Below are 18,486 nucleotides of genomic sequence, written 5' to 3' on the forward strand. Positions count from 1 at the left end.
TGCTATGACTTTCTTTTTGGACTTATTTTGATGGGTTCAGATTAGCGGCTGGCCCAAAAAAAAAAGACAAAAAAAAAGGAAGGGAGCATCCTCACATGGAAAGAGAGAGACGGGGGAGGGGCCAGTTCGTACAACGAAGAAGGGAGTGGGGGTTTAGCAAAATTATGTTGTCTAAGTCGGTGCACAAATATATTATAAAATAAAAAATAAGTGAGTCCTCTAGCGAGCAACAGTTTAGCCCTAAACTGAGCGCTATTTTGACAACCCGGAAAAAAAAATCTCAACCTTGTTTTAGTACGAAACATAATTGGATTTCTTAAGTAGTTAAATTATAATTTCTACATTTTTCATGTCTGTAGAGAAATCAAAGTGTGAAATTGAATTTCATATTGTACAAGGATTCCACAAAAAGCGAAATTGGGTGTTCTAGCAAACACTTAGTAGTGAGATTCCAATCCCGCATTGCTAACATGGGAAAATTACCAAAAAAATCGTAAATCAATTGTACATATGCTAGTGCCATACCACATAGAACAATTAGCATTGATGTAAATAATAATTATTATTTTTCAAAAAATGATTTTTTTTCTTTCTTTTTTCATTGTGACCGACTAAGATGAACAAGGGCCTGCAAGCCCTCACTAGATATGGGCAATGCGGTCACATCCCTAGCCTGTCACAATGAAAAATAAATAAAAAAATTATAAAAAAAAATTATAAAAATATTCACTTTAATGTCGGTTGTATGTCAATGATTTTTTATCAAAATTGATTCGAATGCATAAATTGAGAATATATCAAAAAATTTACAACTAAATTAGAAAACTTGAAAATTTAGCACCGAATTAATTTTTTTAAATTTATTATTTTTTTGGTAATTTTGCCTTCCTAACATCAGCAAACTATCAAAAATCTATCGAGACCACTGCGAGTCACCGACCACTAGCCGTCTACTATCACCGGTGAAAAGTCTTCCTTCTTAGAAGGCCGGGACTTTTTACAATTCAAATAATTGAAAAGGAAGGTCATCCAAGGAACAAGATTACTTGAATTGCGAGTCCATCCGTCGATTTCTCGTCATGGAAAAACGAGGCTTCAGCAACCATTTAATGTGAGACTGCAATTGTGACATAAGTAACTCCAGCTTTAGAGAGAGAGAGAGAGGGGAAAGTTCATGAGGCAACCTTTCTATACGTTCCCAAACACGAATTTCCCATTTATTTTACATAAATTACCACGCCCAATATGCTGTGATTTTTTTAATTCCTTACTAAAACGAGAACCCTTTTAGACAAATGAAATAGATTTCCAATGACATTAGAAAATGACATAAAAGGTCTCTAAATTTCAAACCAATTTGCAATATGATTTATTGAATTTTTAATTTGTTCAATGTGATTCCTGAATTTTTGTATATGTTCATTTTCACTCTCAAACTACATAAAAAAATTTCATTGTTGTCCATGATCTTTAATTAATAATATGATAACATTGAACATTATCATTTAATTTAAGAATTACATTGTATATATAGAAGATCCAAGAACAACATCCAGGTCGAATTAAAGTTCAGAGATTATATTAAATAAATTGAAAGTTCAAGGTCATATTGTCCCTTAGACCAAAGTTTAAAGACTATTTGTGATATTATCCCGTATGTTGTATCTAAAAATATCATGTCACCAAAGCAAAATAAATAAAAGTTTGTGGGAGGCACCGAAAATTACGCGTATCATTTTAAGGGACAAGACAATAGTTTTCATAACGAAATCTGACAAATTTCCGACACTAGAAATGCTGGCAATTGGCCACTTACCTGACGATGCGTCCTTCCGTGGCCCAATTTACGTTTGACCAGGACCGCTTGATGCTGCCATGAGATATTATTTACTATACAAGACGTGTGAGATTCCAACTCTTTTGCTGTAGTACAAGCTACAAGACTTTTGATTTTCTATTGTATCAACATATTTGTCTGAGAGCAAATTCTTGCATTCGGTTTTTACATGAGAAGATAACGTATTATTTCTTTGTGAAGCAAGGTTAGGTTCAAAAATCACGGTTGGTTCGAGTTAATTTCTTGACTTGATAGGCTGAAAGAAATTTACTGATACACATTGTCTCAACTATAATTGACCCGGACTCATCCAATCTATATATTGTAAAGAAAATAAGTCTTTCGGTTTTCATCCACCGAAAACCATTCCATACGTAAATCAGTGCAAATATTGAGAGCATAGAGTGAGAGAAGAGAAGAGATACTAATATTCACTGTGGCGCGTGAGGTCCACGCGCTAGTGCAGTGCCTTCTAGATGCGTGCATGGGCCACCCTCAATGATAGTAATCAAATAAGCAGGCATGAGCAAACACCATTGCATTTTCTTGTTTATGAAGATCGACGAATTCAAAAACTACGAATTGAAAAACTAGGAACCTAATGACAGAAAGGGAAGATTTCAGGCAGCCTGAACAGGTTTACCATTGTCTCTATTGTACCGCACGTTCATGGAGTGTGGGGTCTCCATCTGCACTGCTTATCAGTATAGTAAGTGACATGGTGGATCTATGATTGCTATTGGATGCAATCTACGGTCATTGAACTTAAATGATTTTGCCGTAACTTTGATTTTTATAGGTGAAAGATTCAAAACTTATGTCCAATTATGGATCTTTTCAATAAATCCTCATATGATAATGTATGTATAGACTAAGAGGGCATTTGGCAGTGTTTTTATTTTTTTTCCTTTTATAGCAATTTGCTTTGGCAATTGGATGCTAAGTTTTGATTTTACTTACCTAGTGTTGATGTATGAAAATTAAAGATGAAGGTAAATATATCATTAAGTTATCTTAGGTTGGACCATAGGGGTGATCGGTTTCCGGTTCGGTCCGGTTCCACCTTGGAACCGGGAACCGGACCAGGAGCACCGGTTCCCAAAATTGCAAACCGTGGACCGGACCGTTTGGTCCTAGGACCGGGAACCGGACCGACCATCGGTTCCGGTCCGGTCCGGTCCGGTCCAACAAAATCGGCTTTACTTTTTTTGCACTAAAGAGTGACCGCGCTCTGGACCGATCAATCCAATTCGGTTCTCGAGCAATTCAACAAAACTAATCACACATTTTCCACGTGCAAAATATTCAAATGTGATTCACACTTCGTGTGTTTCACACTTAACTTTAACCATGAAAGCCGTGAATAATTTGGCTAAAAGTTATGCATGGCTTAGATTTTATAGACAATCTCTGCTCTTTAAATGTTTAGTCAATGTGGGACTCTTGGAGGCTTGAAGTGCCTTGTGGGTCTCTTGGAACCTTAGTCCCACATCAAGTAGAAGATGAAACTGATAGAAAATGAGAACGAAAATTGACAAAAACTGAGAATGAATTGGAGGAATTTTCTGTATTGTGTATTGCTGTGTTTGTACATGTATTACACACCTATTAATAATACAAGAAAAGAGTACGATAGGAAAGAATATACAAAATATGTTGTTTCCTATACTACTGTCCTAATATCCAATCTCATGGATTCATAGAATCAATTAACCGTATTTAGATAATTAGAATAAAAAAACAAATCATATTTCCAACAAAAACTAACAAGGAGATTTTTTTCTATAAATAAAAGAGTAATAAAAATAGTTTTAGTGGTCTCTTGGCCACATAAGATGATGCTACCTCAAATTGCAATTTTAGTTGCAATAAGTTATCATGTTTATATATTTTATTAATTCTATGTATATAAATTATATATAAAAATTTGTTTCGGTCCGGTCGGTCCGGTTCGGTCCGTTCCCACCTTAGAACCGGGAACCGGACCGACCAGCCACCGGTTCCAAGATTAGGAACCGGCAACCGGACCGCCAACCGTGGGAACCACCCAAAACCGGCCGGTTCGGTCCGGTCCGACCAGTTTTCGGTTCGGGCGGTTCCCGTTGCACACCCCTATTGGACCATTTCTCGATTTGTGCACATCATTCTTGTGCAGGGGCACTGTTAATCTTCTCTGTATATCATTCCAATTTTATTTAACGTTTTTGTAGAGATAACCTTATCACCTAACACGTTTGTTTTTATATGGAAGGAAGCTGTCGTGAGTTTTTAATATGGGATAAATATGGCATTACTTGCTCTATTTTTTTCCTGCAGGGATTACCTTCCGTTCCACAAATGCGATTGACATAATCACCCATTTGAAAAGTCAAATGACGTGAAACACATTCTCTATTTTAAAAAATAAAATAAAATTAGAAGATGGCAAAGAAGAAAATTGCACGTGCCAGATAATCTAGCACTAGCACTAGATTCGACTTTATAAGTGGGAGAGTGAAACTGCGGCATCGATTGCATTGCCACAACCACAGCATTGTGCTCGACCAATTGGTCATCAACTCATCATTGTCAATTATAGTTAAACATGACGAGGACTGGGACACAAATCATTAGATGCATGTACATGTAGGGCCCTTTCCTTTTCTTTTTTTTTTTTTTTTTTTTTGGGGGGGGCGCTTTTTATGTTATGTCATACTGCTCTTGACAACTAATTTAAAAGGAAAAAATTAACTCATTTTTCCATCTAATAGGACCTAATATAGAGAAATTATGAAAAAAAAAGCATTAAACCTATCGTGTGGAAACTAATTCAATTCTAAAATTTTCAATTTGACCAATTTAATTATAAATCTTTTGACGATTTTTCAATATAGTCTTTCTATCCGATTATGTTCGAAAATTGTTGATGCAAACACCAGTTATCCTTCGTGGCATGGTTGATGTTAACATTAACAACTTTTTCATTTTTATAAAGAAAAAGAAAAAAATGCAAAAAAGAAAAAAAATAGATTTTTAAATTACAAAATTTATTCTTGTCAATACCAGCCATGCCATCCATTTCAGCATTTTTCAGCTTAAATTATTTAGAAAGACTAAGTTTAAGATTGAATATATATTCATACAATAGGTTTAAATTTTTTTAGTAATTATCTCAAGTGAAAATCATGTTGAGCAGTTATGAAAAACTTTGTTGAAGGAGACACGAATGTAACTCGACCTCAATGTATGTGCGTGCCACGTACCCGCATTGGTCGAAAAAGACTAATTAGATTAATTCATCCAAGGAAGGCTTCAATTAATTTGTGGACTGAAAGAGCCTAAACATCAAGTCTAAAAATTGCTTTCTAGACAAAAGCCAATGATTAAAGATACCCGAAATCACTCTATAGCGTTCCTGTCGGTGGTGATCTTCCACCACTAGAAGGGAAAGTGAGTAGACTTTCCAGTTTTCCTTAATCGTTTCCAAAGCACTCAAGCTCCATTTGGTAATGTTCTTATTTCTCCTAATTTATGTTATTTTGTTTCTTGAAATAAATAAATAAATAAATAAGAAATTCATTTGGTAATGTCAACTAATGTTTTTATTCATTGGAATAAAAAAGTAGTCAAGGAATAAATTTGGAACAAAAACAAAAAATAGAAAAAAAATGGTTTCTTAGGGCGTGCATGGAAACGTTCCAAAGAAACGTTTCTGAACACTTCGTACGGATTTTGTTCCTGGGAACAAAAAAAGAACAGAAACGCATTTGGTTGCGTTTCTGTTCTTTTTTTGTTTTTTTGTTCCCGGAACAAAATAAGAACAAAAAAAAGAAACAACAAATTGTTGTTTCTTGTTCCAGAAACAAAAATGAAGAAACGTTTCTCTTCTCTCTCTTCTTCTTCTCTTCTTCTTTTCTTCTTCTTTTTTTCTTCTTTTTTCTTTCGCCGGTCGCCGGCCTCGGCCATGGCCAGCGACCAGCCGTTGAGGACCAGCGACGCCGTCAAGGGTCGGCGACGTCGCGGAGCCTCGCCGGCCCCCGGCGAGGCCGAGCCTCGCCCGCGCCGGTGACGCCGAGCCTTGCCTTGGCTGGGCGAGGCTGCGCCCCCGTCGGCCGGTCGCCGGAGGCCGGTGACCGACCTAAAAAATGAAAAATAAAAAATAAAGGAAAAAATGAAAAATAAAATAAAATTGTTTAAAAAATTAAAAGAAACAAAAAATGAATAAAATTTACCAAACGTGTTTCTATTCATTTTTTATTCCCGAACAGACGTTACCAAACGCGTTCTTTTGTTCAAAAATGGTTCCCGGAACAGAAACACTTTTTTTTTCGTTCCGGAACAAAAAAAGAATAGAAACGTTACTAAACGCACCCTTATTCTCGAAAATAATTTCTAGAAATAAGTCGTTTTATTTCTTTTATTTTTCATTTTCTTCTTCTTCCTCACCACTCGCAACCCGCCGTCTCGTCACCATTGGTCGGCGCCGTTTGCTGGACACCGCCACGCTCGCTATTCGCTGCCATCGCCAACTAGAGGAGGAGCAAGAAGAAGAAGAAGAGAGGAGAAAAAAAATCTAAAAAAATTATTAAAAAATTAAAAGAAATTGTACATTACAAAAAAAAAAAAAAATTGCGGATCATACCAAACGCTTTCTTTTTATTTATTTATTCCGAGAATAGAAATTTTGCTTAATTATCAAATATGTTCTTTTACTCAGAAATTATTCCAAAGAATAAAAATAAAAAAAGATCATTTCTAAAAAAAAATTATTTCACTGAACAGAAATGTTGCCAAACAAACCTACACTATCTCCATCTCCCATGCTCGGTGAGCTCACACATTCTATTTCTCCGTCTCTTTCCATCTCTGATCTTGTCACATTAACGTGGAAACAGTGTCGTCAGTAGGGTTCCATCCGTCTGCTTCTGTTGAGTCTTTCTCGCAATTCGACGTCTGATCGCGCGTCCTCTTCGCAATGCACTCAGTCTCTATTTCAATGTCATAGCTTGGAGAGAGTGAGTAAAACGAAAACTAATTAAAAATTGGGCCAAATAATGGCACCGTGCCAAATCGGACAAAATCTGTAGATGGTATATGCAATTAATGTGCTAAATTGGGACTAAATGGAGGGAATGTCACGGTTAATTTACCAAAAATTGTATCTATGGACCATCAGAAAATAGAGAGATAGAGAAAGGAAAATTATCCAAAAATTCTAAACCTATTGTAATTTTATCAATTTAGTCTTAAACATTTTTAATTTTACCAATTCAATTTTAAATGCTTTCACTTCTTGCCAATTAAATCCATTCGATCAATTGTGGCCAAAAAATGCTGATGTGGACACTAGTGGTGCTACGTAGGACTACCAAAGTCTTGAAGTAGATAATTTTTAATAATATTTTAATTTTTCTGGTTTTTTAATTTTTTTTCTCTTACATTTCTTTTTGCCCTTCTTCTTTTACTTTTCTAGTAGCCGGTCAGGTGGCCTCACCTGCCACAAGCAAGGCTCGGCCAAGTGAGGGCAAGCCCAGGCCGAGTGAGGGTGAGCCTCAGCCGAGTGAGCCCTCGCCCAGCCAAGGCCTAGCGAGGCCGGCCTTGTGCAAGCTAGGCGAGGGCGGCTTTGCAAGCCATCGGCCGGGCAATGGCAACATTAGGCGAGGAGAGCCCTCTCCGGGCTCACCCAAGCAAGGCTGACCCTTGTCGGGGCTCGCCCTCATCAAGTCGGGCCTCGCTTGTGACAAGCAAGGCCCAACTAGGCGAGGCTAGCCAGCCGACCACCAAAAAAGGAAAAGAAAAAAAGCCAAAAAGAAAAGAAAAAAATAATTAAAATTCAAAAAAATATATATTATTTAAAATTATCCACATAAGTGCTGACAATCCTATGTGGCACTACTGGCATCCACGTCAGCATTTTTTAGCTAAAATTGACTGGAGAGACTCATTTGGCAAAAAGTGAAAAGGTTTAGGACTGAAATGACAAAATTAAAAGATTTATGACTAAATTGATAAAATGTATAATAGGTTTAGGACTTTTTGGACAAAAGTAAAAATTATCTAAAAAGTCCTAAATCTATTGCACTTTTACCAATTGAGTTATAAATATTTTAATTTTGCCAATTAAGTCATAAACCTTTCCACTTATTCCTAGTTGAGTCCATTCGACCAATTTTAGCCATAAATTACTGACATGGACCGTTGGCGTTAATGGGGCACTTTTTAAATAATATCATAATAATATTTTGAAATTTTTATGGCTTTTTTCTTCTTCTTTTTTTTTTTTTGGGTTTTTGGATGTAGAGTTGGCAAGATTTGCCATCCAACCCTATTAATGAAGGTCAGCCTTATTAGAGGTTGATGTGGGGATCAGCTCGCCCCCTTGGTCAACAAGGGCTTCCCTCACCAAATTCGACGAGGGCGTTGGAGCCTTTGCCTATGGCTAGAGACCTCCGCCGGCCATCACCGAGGCCCAATGATCAATGGAGGGAAATGAGGGGAAACAAAGGGAAAAAAAATTAAAAGAAAATAAGAAATTCAAAAAAAAAATTAAAAATGTCTATGTCGATACCAACCATACTGCGAAGTATACTTGGCATCTATGTTAGTGATTTTTGGTCAATTTTAACTAGAAGAACTATATTAACAAATCATCAAAAAATTAGCTAAATTGAAAATTTAAGACTGAATTAGTAATTATATAATATGTTTAGGACTTTCTTAGTAATTATCCGAGATTTTGAATATTACTGCACCAATAAATGCATGAAAGTGATGAAGTAAATTCTGTTATGGTTCACAGCCCATGTTAGAGGAAACTTCATTTTCCTGTGTAACCTTTATTTAATATTTAACCAAAAAAAAAAAAACAAATGTTCTTAACTCGTACTGAATTTCCTGAATAATTTATCGAGGAAACTTCATCTCATGAAAAGGATTTTTCATGAGATGTATAATGAAAATTATTAGCTCCACACGTGATTTGACAGGTGGTGCATGAGGTCCACACCCCTTCTGCAGTAGCGCCTTCCGGATATGCACACCGTTGCGTGTTATCGTTTCGAAGACGATGAACTCAAAAAACTAGGAACCTAATGGAAGAAAGGATTTCAAGATGCTTCAACAGGTTTACCATTGTCTCGCTTGTATCACACGTTCATGGAGTTATATTGCATCTGCACTGGTTATCAGTATAATAAATGACATGGTGGATGTATGATTGTTGTCGGATGCAATTCATGGAAGAAAATTATCCAAAAAGTCTTAATCATATTGCACTTTTACCAATTCAGTCACCAATCAATCATAAATTTTGTCATTTTTTTCCAACTGAGTCCATCCTATCAATTTTGATTGGAATTTACTGACGTTGATGGCCGACTCTAATGTGGTACATTTTTTTTATAATATTTAATGATATTTTAAGAATTTTGCAAATTCTTATGGTTCTTTTTACTTTTTCTTTGTTTTTTTCGAGGGGTTTGGAGTTTTGCCGGTGAGTGTGGCTAGCCACCCTTATCGGCCACAGGTGAGGGCTAGCGACCCTCGCCAACCACAGGCGTGGGGCAGCTGACCCTTGTCGTCCCTAGGCAAAGGTTGCAACGCCCTTACCGGCCAAAGTGAGGGCATGCGAGCCCTCGCCTATAATTGACAAGGCCGCGATACCCTCACCAGATCTAGCCAGGCAAGGGCTCAGCAACCCTGGTCAGCCCTAGGTGAGGGGGGCAACCTCGGTCAGGGCCCTCACCCAGGGCCGGTGAGGGTCAGCTAGCCCTCATTTGTGGCCAGCAAGGGTTGGCTAAAAACCCTGGCCAACCCTAGCTCAAAAAAAAAAAAAAAAAAAAAAGGAAAGAGAATTTTAAAAAAATCAAAATATTATTAAAATTACCACGTTAGCGTCGACCGTCCATGTCAATAGTTTCCATCCAAAATTTGTCGGATAGACTTAATTAACAATAAGTAAAAAGGTTATGACTAAATTGATAATAGTGTAATAGGTATAGAACTTTTTAGACAATTTTCCTCATTCTGTGATCATTGAACTTAAATGATTTTGTTAGACCAAAAAAAAAATACTTAAATGATTTTGCAGCAACCTTGATTTTATAGGTAAAAGATTCAAAATTTATGTCCAGTTTTGGATCTTTTAAGTAAATCCACATATGATAATGTCTGTATAGGCTAAGAGGGTGTCAGGCTCTTTTTTTTTTTTTTATTTGGTAGCCTTTTGTTTTGACGTCTGGATGCTAATTTTTTATTTTAATTATCTTGTGTCGATGTATGAAAATTAAGATGTAGGCAAAATATCATTAAGTTATCTTGGGTTGGCAAAAAAAGCAGAGAACGGACGCGAAAAAGCGCTCCCTTAATGATGGATAAATGGGAAAATTAAATTTAGACCATTTCTCGATTTGTGCATGTCATCCTTACACATGGATCATGTTAATTTTCTCAGTATCGTTCCAATTCTATTGGACGTCCTGAAGAGACAATTTTATCACCGAACGGGTTGGGTTTATAGAAGAGAAAGCTGTTATGAGTTTCCAATATGAGATAATGATGAGATAACTTATTCAGCTTTTCTTTAAGTTGGAATATTTTCAACCCAATTGATGTGATTGACAAAAACACCCACTTGAAAAATCAAAATAAAAAAGACGTAAAACACATTCTCTTGTGTTTTTGAAATAAAACTATAAAGAAAGCAAAGAAGAAAAGTGCATTTACCGGACGATCTGACATTTAGCTGGCACGAGATTCAACCAATAAGGGGGAGAGTGAAACTACTTATCTTTAAGCATCGAAGGCATTGCCACAACAACAACATTGTGCTCGACCAATGGTCATCAACTCATCATTGACAACATGGAAAGAACAATAATTAAGGGTGTGCCTGACAAATTTTTTGAAATATAAGTCAATTTTTAATCAAAATTTGTTTTTTTTTAATTTCTATTCATTAAATGAGTTTTTCAACAAAGAAACGTATTTGATAATGACTTAAGATTTTTGTTTCTAAAATAGAAATTCATTTTATAATAGAATAAAATTTCTATTTTTAGGAGAGGCGACGGCTTCTGTTTATCGGTAGGTGGCCAACGTCCGACGTCACGGCGATCGGTGGTGGGCGTTCGGCATCCGGCGACCAGCAACCAATGGCAAGCATCAATGTCCAATGGCCAGCTCAGGCGATGACGAAGGTAAATGATGAAAAGTTTTCATTTTTCACTTTTGTTCCAAAAATAAAAAAAAAGTTAAAAATTTTAACTTCTGATTTCTATTTCAAATCTATATCTAGAATAGAAAATTATTCCAAAAATAGAAAAACGAAATTGCGTTATGGATTTCTGTCCCAAATCCGTTTCAAGAAATAGAAAAATAAAAATTTTGTCATGCATGCGGTTGCAAAAGACGGTGGAGAGAGAAAAGAGAGAACGAGAGAACGAGGCTTCTTACAACTTGGATCGCTTGTTGTGAAGAGCTTACAGAAGCCTGTGATTGAAGAAACGCAAAATCACTCTCAGTGCTGCTGTAGGTGATCTTCCACCAGCAGAAGCAAAAGCGAGTACGCTTGCCAGATTTCCAAGTCTTTGTTTCCGGAGCACCCGCTCTTACCTTTTCCATCGACGCTTGAGCATCGCAATCTCGCGCTTCCTTTTCGATCACTCTCGCCATGGGTTCTCTCCATCAAACTCGGTGAGCTCGCCAAACCTTCTATTTCTCTGTCTCTCTCCATCTCCCATCGTATCACATTGACGTGGAAACGATGTCGTCGGTGGAGTTATTTTTTTGGTCAGTCTGCTTCCGTTGAGCCTTTCTCGCAGTTCGACATTGGATCATGGTTGCTCCTCGCAATGAACTCGGTTTGAGTTTCAATCTCGTGTCTGCTGAGCTCAAGAGGTAATTTATCAAAAATTGTATCTATGGACCATTAGTTCATTGTTTTTGTAGGAATCCGTATGACCATACGATGTAATGCACGGCAAAAGATGGGTATTATAGGAGTTTTGTCGAGGTAGCTCTTTCGCTACGGTATAAGGAAGTAAATTCGTTTTTTCATGAGAACATGCAGATAATTTTTTGAATTCATATTAAGATTTTGACTGGAAAATTATTGAAAATATTTTATCCTAATGACTTAAATTTTCATGTTAGCATTTGCTAATAACCGTGAAGTGAAAAAAAAAAAAAAAAAAAAAAAGTAACTGGTCTAATTAATTCGCTTAGAAGAGAACCAACGAAAGAAAGTAATGTTGCTAAGTATAAAAATAAAAATAAAAATTGGATCATTTCTCAAAGCATGTCATCCTCGTGCCGCGGCCATGCTAATTTTCTTCCTATCGTCCCAATTTTATTGGATGCTTCCAAACAGACAGTACGATGACCGACCACGTTGGCTTGTTGGCTTTTATAGAGAAGAAAGTTGTCGTGAGGATCCGACGAGGGACAAATGGGATGACTTGCCCTGCTTTCCTCCTCCAAGTATTACTTTCCGTCCAGCCGATTTGATGTACATAAACACCCACTCGGAAAACCATTAGACATAAAACGCAGCCTCTCTATCAGTCCACTGGAAGATGTCGGTCATATTAGAGTAGCCTCAATTTCGTCTTTCATATAGACAAGAAGGCGAAGAAGAAATTGCATGTAACAGACAATCTAGCACTAGTACAATGGAGAATGTGATTTTTGGGCCCAGGCCTTAAGGAAGAGGTTGAAGGGTCAGGCAGCGGCGACGAGACGGTGACAGGCAAGCCAGAGATGAAGGTCACGGTTCGGAAAGACCGTGACTTGTGCTGCAAATAGAGAGGGACGGGAGGGTGGAGGAGGAAGAGGAGGAGGAGAAATTGGAGATGAGGGGCAAGGAAGGGACAAGAGGAGGTAACGACGGTGAGAGAGACAGTGCGAGAAGAGCAGAGGAGGAGGGGAGGGTAGCGATGATTCATTTCTTTTTGTGTTTTACTTTTTCAGACTTATTTCTGACTCATATTTAACTTTTATTTAACTCATTTCGATCCATATTTAACTTTCACTTGATTTATTTATGATTCATATTTAATTTTCATTTGATTCATTTCTGACTTATATTTAACTTTCACTTAATCAATATATAACATATTTAACTAAAAATGGGTCATAATATGAGTTTATGACCCATTTTGTCAGCTCTAGCGGTGAAGATGGAAACGGGTAGAGAGAGGGAAGAATTGGAGGGGTACACCCTATGAGATTACAAGATTACTATCGCTGGATACAACAATGACGAAAGTTCCAACAAGACGATGCATCACAAAATCGTCACCGTGAGCATAGGCCTTGTGAAAAGCTCAATGACGCTAGCCAATCCGTACAAAAATATCTCCTTCACTGAACGTATATTACCGTCCTACAACGGGAAAGACCTTTGATGATATGCTGAATCTTCTGAGTGGTGCCATCTCCATGACAAGACTTTCGATCGATTTCTATCTTTCCATTATGAAATGCGACATCCGATGTTCCGGGATTGCGGAGCAAGTAATTGGGTTACGTAGGATTTCGTTTTCATCAACGACGAATTCTCAAGCGCGGTAGGTGTGCTATGACTTTCTTTTTGGACTTATTTTGATGGGTTCAGATTAGCGGCTGGCCCAAAAAAAAAAGACAAAAAAAAAGGAAGGGAGCATCCTCACATGGAAAGAGAGAGAGGGACGGGGAGGGGCCAGCTCGTACAACGAAGAAGGGAGTGGGGTTTAGCAAAATTATGTTGTCTAAGTGGGTGCACAAATATATTATAAAATAAAAAATAAGTGAGTCCTCTAGCGAGCAACAGTTAAATTTAGCCCTAAACTGAGCGCTATTTTGACAACCCGGAAAAAAAATCTCAACCTTGTTTTAGTACAATACAGAATTGGATTTCTTAAGTAGTTAAATTACAATTTCTACATTTTTCATGTCTGTAGAGAAATCAAAGTGTGAAATTGAATTTCATATTGTACAAGGATTCCACAAAAAGCGAAATCGGGTGTTCTAGCAAACACTTTAGTAGTGAGATTCCAATCCCGCATTGCTAACATGGGAAAATTACCAAAAAAATCATAAACCAATTATACATATGCAAATTTAGTTATAAACCTTTAAATTTGGCCATTTAGTCCTACATCATTTGACAATTTAATAATTTTGTTATTCCAGCTAATTTTGTCCGAAAATAGCTTATGTACATGCTGGTGCCATACCACATAGAACAATTGGCATTGATGTAAATAATTATTATTATTTTTCAAAAATGATTTTTTTTTCTTTTCTTTCTTTTTCATTGTGGCCAACTAAGATGAACAAGGGCCTGCAAGCCCTCACTAGATATGGGCAATGCGGTCACATCCCTCACCTGTCACAATGAAAAATAAATAAATAAATTATAAAAATAATTATAAAAATGTTCACTTTAATGCCGATTGTATGTCGTGATTTTCAATTAAAATTGATTCGAATGCATAAATTGACAATATATCAAAAAAATTACAACTAAATTAGAAAACTTGAAAATTTAGCACCGAATTGATTTTGTAAAATTTATTATTTCTTTTGGTAATTTTGCCTTCCTAACATTAGCAAACTATCAAAAATCTATCGAGACCACTGCGAGTCACCGGCCGCTAGCCGTCTGCTATCACCGGTGAAAAGTCTTCCTTCTTAGAAGGCTGGGACTTTTTACAATTCAAATAATTGAAAAGGAATGTCATACAAGGAACAAGATTACTTGAATTGCGAGTCCATCCGTCGATTTCTCGTCATGGAAAAACGAGGCTTCAGCAACCATTTAATGTGAGACGGCAAATGTGACATAAGTAACTCCAGCTTTAGAGAGAGAGAGAGAGAGAGAGAGGAGGGAAAGTTCATGAGGCAACCTTTCTATACGTTCCCAAACACGAATTTCCCAGTTATTTTAAATAAATTACCACGCCCAATATGCTGTGATATTTTTAATTCCTTACTAAAACGAGAACCCTTTAGACACATGAAATAGATTTCCAATAACATTAGAAGACAATATAAAAGGTCTCTAAATTTCAAGTCAATGTGCAATATGATTTACTGAATTTTTAATTTGTTCAATGTGATTCCTGAATTTTTGTACATGTTCATTTTAACTCTCAAACTACATAAAAAAAAAAAAAAATCATTGTTGTCCATGATCTTTAAATAATAAAATGATAACATTGAACATTATCATTTAATTCAAGAATTACATTGTATATATAGAAAATCCAAGAACAACATCAACGTCGAATTAAAGTTCAGAGATTATATTAAATAAATTGAAAGTTCAAGGTTATATTGTCCCTTAGACCAAAGTTTAAAGACTATTTGTGATATTACCCGTATGTTGTATCTAAAAGTATCATGTAACCAAAGAAAAATAAATAAAAGTTTGTGGGAGGCACCGAAAATTACACGTCATTTTAAGGGACAAGACAAAATAGTTTTCCTAACGAAAGATTTCGGACACATAGCAATGCTGGCAATTGGCCACTTACCTGACGATTCGTCCTTCCGTGACCCAATTTACGTTTGACCAGGACGGCCTGATGCTGCCATGAGATATTATTTACTATACAAGACGTGTGAGATTCCAACTCTTTTGCTGTAGTTCAAGCTACAAGACTTATATCAACCAAAAGTGCCACCATAGGGCATAATGTCAGTACAAAGCAAATCCAACAGGGGCGGTGGAGGAGAAAGGATCCAATTATGGGCTAGACTTTAGTGTTCATGGGCCTTTGCACCCCAGTGGGCTACTCTATTTGCTTCCCTCCTGCAGAACAGTATGCGTAACCTAGAGAAGCAAGGGATGAGTGCCGCAGCTTCAGAGATGAGAGAGCGAGCTTCCCATGATGTCGAGCATGGATTCCGTAGAGCATGGACAAGCACCTAGCAGTCAGATTTCACAGTGAGTTGCTTCCTTTCCATTTTCTTTTGCAGCAGATCGTGTAAGGTGACGGTAAGGGCTTGAGCTTCTACTTGCAATGCCATAGTTGCTAGAACAGTTTGTGTAGATCCATTGATTAGTTTACCAGAGTGATCACGCCAAATAGAAGCCACAGATCCCTCCTTTGATGTGGAAGAAAAGGCTCCATCTATATTAATCTTTATCTCGACAGGATCTGGAGGCTTCCATAGGCACTCTGAGGTCAGGAGGTTGGGGGAAGAGCGCGTCCACACTTCATGGGATCGACAAGCAGATTGGGCAGAGGCAAAAGCCACCAAAATAACCTGTTGTGGATCAAGAACAGCCCTGCGAAATACAAAAAAGTTTCGGGATTTCCAGAGGTGCCAAAGGATATGTGCCAGGGTTTCCAAATCAGGTATGGCCTTCTTCTTGCATATCAAATCTGCTAACCAAGCATCCATGCGATTTGTGTTAAAGTCTGTTGGATTTAGTTTAACTGCCGAATGAGACCAAATCTTGCGCGTCCATGGGCAATGCGGAAAGATATGTTCCGTAGTCTCTGGGGTGTGATGATGACAAATCTGGCACGTAGGATCAGTGATTATTTTCCTGCGATAAACATTGTCCTTTGTTGATAGAGCGTTGTGGCATAAGGACCACATAAAGATGCGTATCTTCGAGGGGGGTTTTCATTTGCCAAATCTTGTCCCAAAGCTGTCGAGGTGGGTGGTAAGAGGAGGATGCAATATCTTGTACCTTGACATCTGCAGTAGATCGTAGGGAATGGTAGCCATTCTTGATAGTATAATAACCATTTTGAGATCATTTCCAAATAAGTCTATCCTCTGTACAATCTGTTCGGATGGGGATTGTCAGAATTTCTTCGACTATTTGATCAGCAAAACTTCTACGCAAAGAGGGTTCATTCTAGTAGTTGCTCTCCAAATTAATAAGATCAGCAACCCTTAGTGGTTCTCCTCTTGGTGCAGGACTGCCAATAGGACCAATATTCAGCCACTTATCATCACAGATTGAGATCTGTTTCCCATCTCCAACTGACCATTGTAGATTTTGCATAATTGAATCTCGGCCACTCAATAGACTCAACCATCCCCAAGAGGATCTCAACCCTTTGTTGGCATGCTAGAACTCTGTGGAGTGATGGTATAGACCCTTAAAGAGTTGACTCCATAAAGATGACTGGTTTTGTAAGAGACGCCACGCCTGTTTTCCTAATAGTGCTCTATTAAAAGTGATAAGGTCACGAAAACCAATGCCTCCTAAATCTTTCCTAGCCTTAAGTACATCCCAACGTTTCCAATAGATGCTAGAGTGATGATGATTGTTCTGCCACCAAAACCTAGCAACTTTCTTCTCTATAGATGTACATAAGGACATAGGAATTTTGAAAATAAACATTGCATATTAAGGGATCGCCTGTATTACCGATTTAATGAGTGTCTCCTTGCCCCCTTTAGATAGGAATTGCTCTTTCCAGCCTTCAAGTTTTGAATTTACTTGACTCAATAGCCAGGCGAACATCTCCTTTCTTAATTTACCCCAATCCAAGGGAATCCCAAGGTATTTGCCAATCTTCGTTAACACCGGTACCCTGAGTTCTCGGGCTAGGTTTTCCTAAAGGCGAGTAGGGCAGGTTTTACTGAAGCAGATACCAAATTTATTCTTGTTTACCGCCTGACCTGTTGCTAGGCAATATTGATTCAGAATGTTGGCCAAATTCTAACATTCCTGAATTTTCCCGTCAAGGAAAAAGATAGCATCATCAGCAAAAAAGATATGGGATAGAGTCGGACACCACTTGTTTAAAGTAATGCCGTGAAGATTATTAATGTCCACTGCGCGATGGATAAGTGTTGACAGCACATCCGCCACCAAGATGAAAAGATAAGGAGAAATAGGGTCACCCTGTCTGACACCTCTTGATGGATTAAAATAATGAAGATTTTCACCTTTAAATTTAACACTGAGAGAAGCCGTGGTAATGCATTGCATTATCCATTTAACCCATTATGAGTGAAAGCCCGGATGTATGAGATAATCCCGAAGAAAGTCTCATTCAACGCTGTCATATGCCTTCGCATGTCCAGTTTCAGAACGGCCTGAAAGAATTTCTTTGCCTTCCGAATTCTAAGCTGATGCAAGACCTCTCGAACGACTAAGATGTTGTCCTGAATTTGTCTACCACTTACAAAGGCAGATTGTTCAATAGAAATTAAATCAGGTAGGATAGGTTTCAAATGATTCGCCAGAATCTTTGAGATAATTTTGTAAATAAAGTTACAAAGACTAATTGGGCAGAATTGATCTAGTCGTTATGGGTTCGGTGTTTTGGGAATCAAAGATATGGAAGTTCAGTTTAGTTCGGGATGCATAGCACCAGAGAGAAAGAAGTCCTGTACCGAATTAAAGATGTCTTCTGAAGAATATCCCAATGGTGCTGGTAGAATATCCCATTTAGGCCATCGTGTCCTGGCGCTTTTGTTGAACCCAATTGAAATATAGCTTGTTTTACTTCTTCTCGGGTAACATAAGCTATAAGAGCCATGTTCATATCCTCTGTTACTTTTGGTGGACATTGCATTAGGATTGGTCGATAATCTCGGTGACCTGTCGAGGTGTATAACCTTTGGAAGAAAAGGTTAGTCATATTCTTCAATGTTTCTTGATCTCAAACCCAAGTAAGATCTTCATCCTGTAGCATAGTGATTTGATTCCGGTG

The 18,486-nt window shown here is 37.6% G+C and overlaps 3 non-coding genes across 3 annotated transcripts; all 3 read right to left on the bottom strand.

Moving 5' to 3' along the window:
* Window positions 1–3,946: 3,946 nt before the first annotated feature.
* Window positions 3,947–4,054, bottom strand: LOC120291036. The gene has a single exon (XR_005548843.1). It is a non-coding gene; the product is annotated as a U6 spliceosomal RNA (small nuclear RNA).
* Window positions 4,055–10,201: 6,147 nt separating this feature from the next.
* Window positions 10,202–10,303, bottom strand: LOC120291031. The gene has a single exon (XR_005548838.1). It is a non-coding gene; the product is annotated as a U6 spliceosomal RNA (small nuclear RNA).
* A 1,785-nt stretch (window positions 10,304–12,088) lies between these two features.
* On the bottom strand, window positions 12,089–12,187 carry LOC120291040. The gene has a single exon (XR_005548846.1). It is a non-coding gene; the product is annotated as a U6 spliceosomal RNA (small nuclear RNA).
* Window positions 12,188–18,486: the final 6,299 nt, after the last annotated feature.

The sequence above is a fragment of the Eucalyptus grandis genome, chromosome 2 (assembly GCF_016545825.1).
Source record: "Eucalyptus grandis isolate ANBG69807.140 chromosome 2, ASM1654582v1, whole genome shotgun sequence".
NCBI classification, from domain to species: Eukaryota; Viridiplantae; Streptophyta; class Magnoliopsida; order Myrtales; family Myrtaceae; genus Eucalyptus; species Eucalyptus grandis.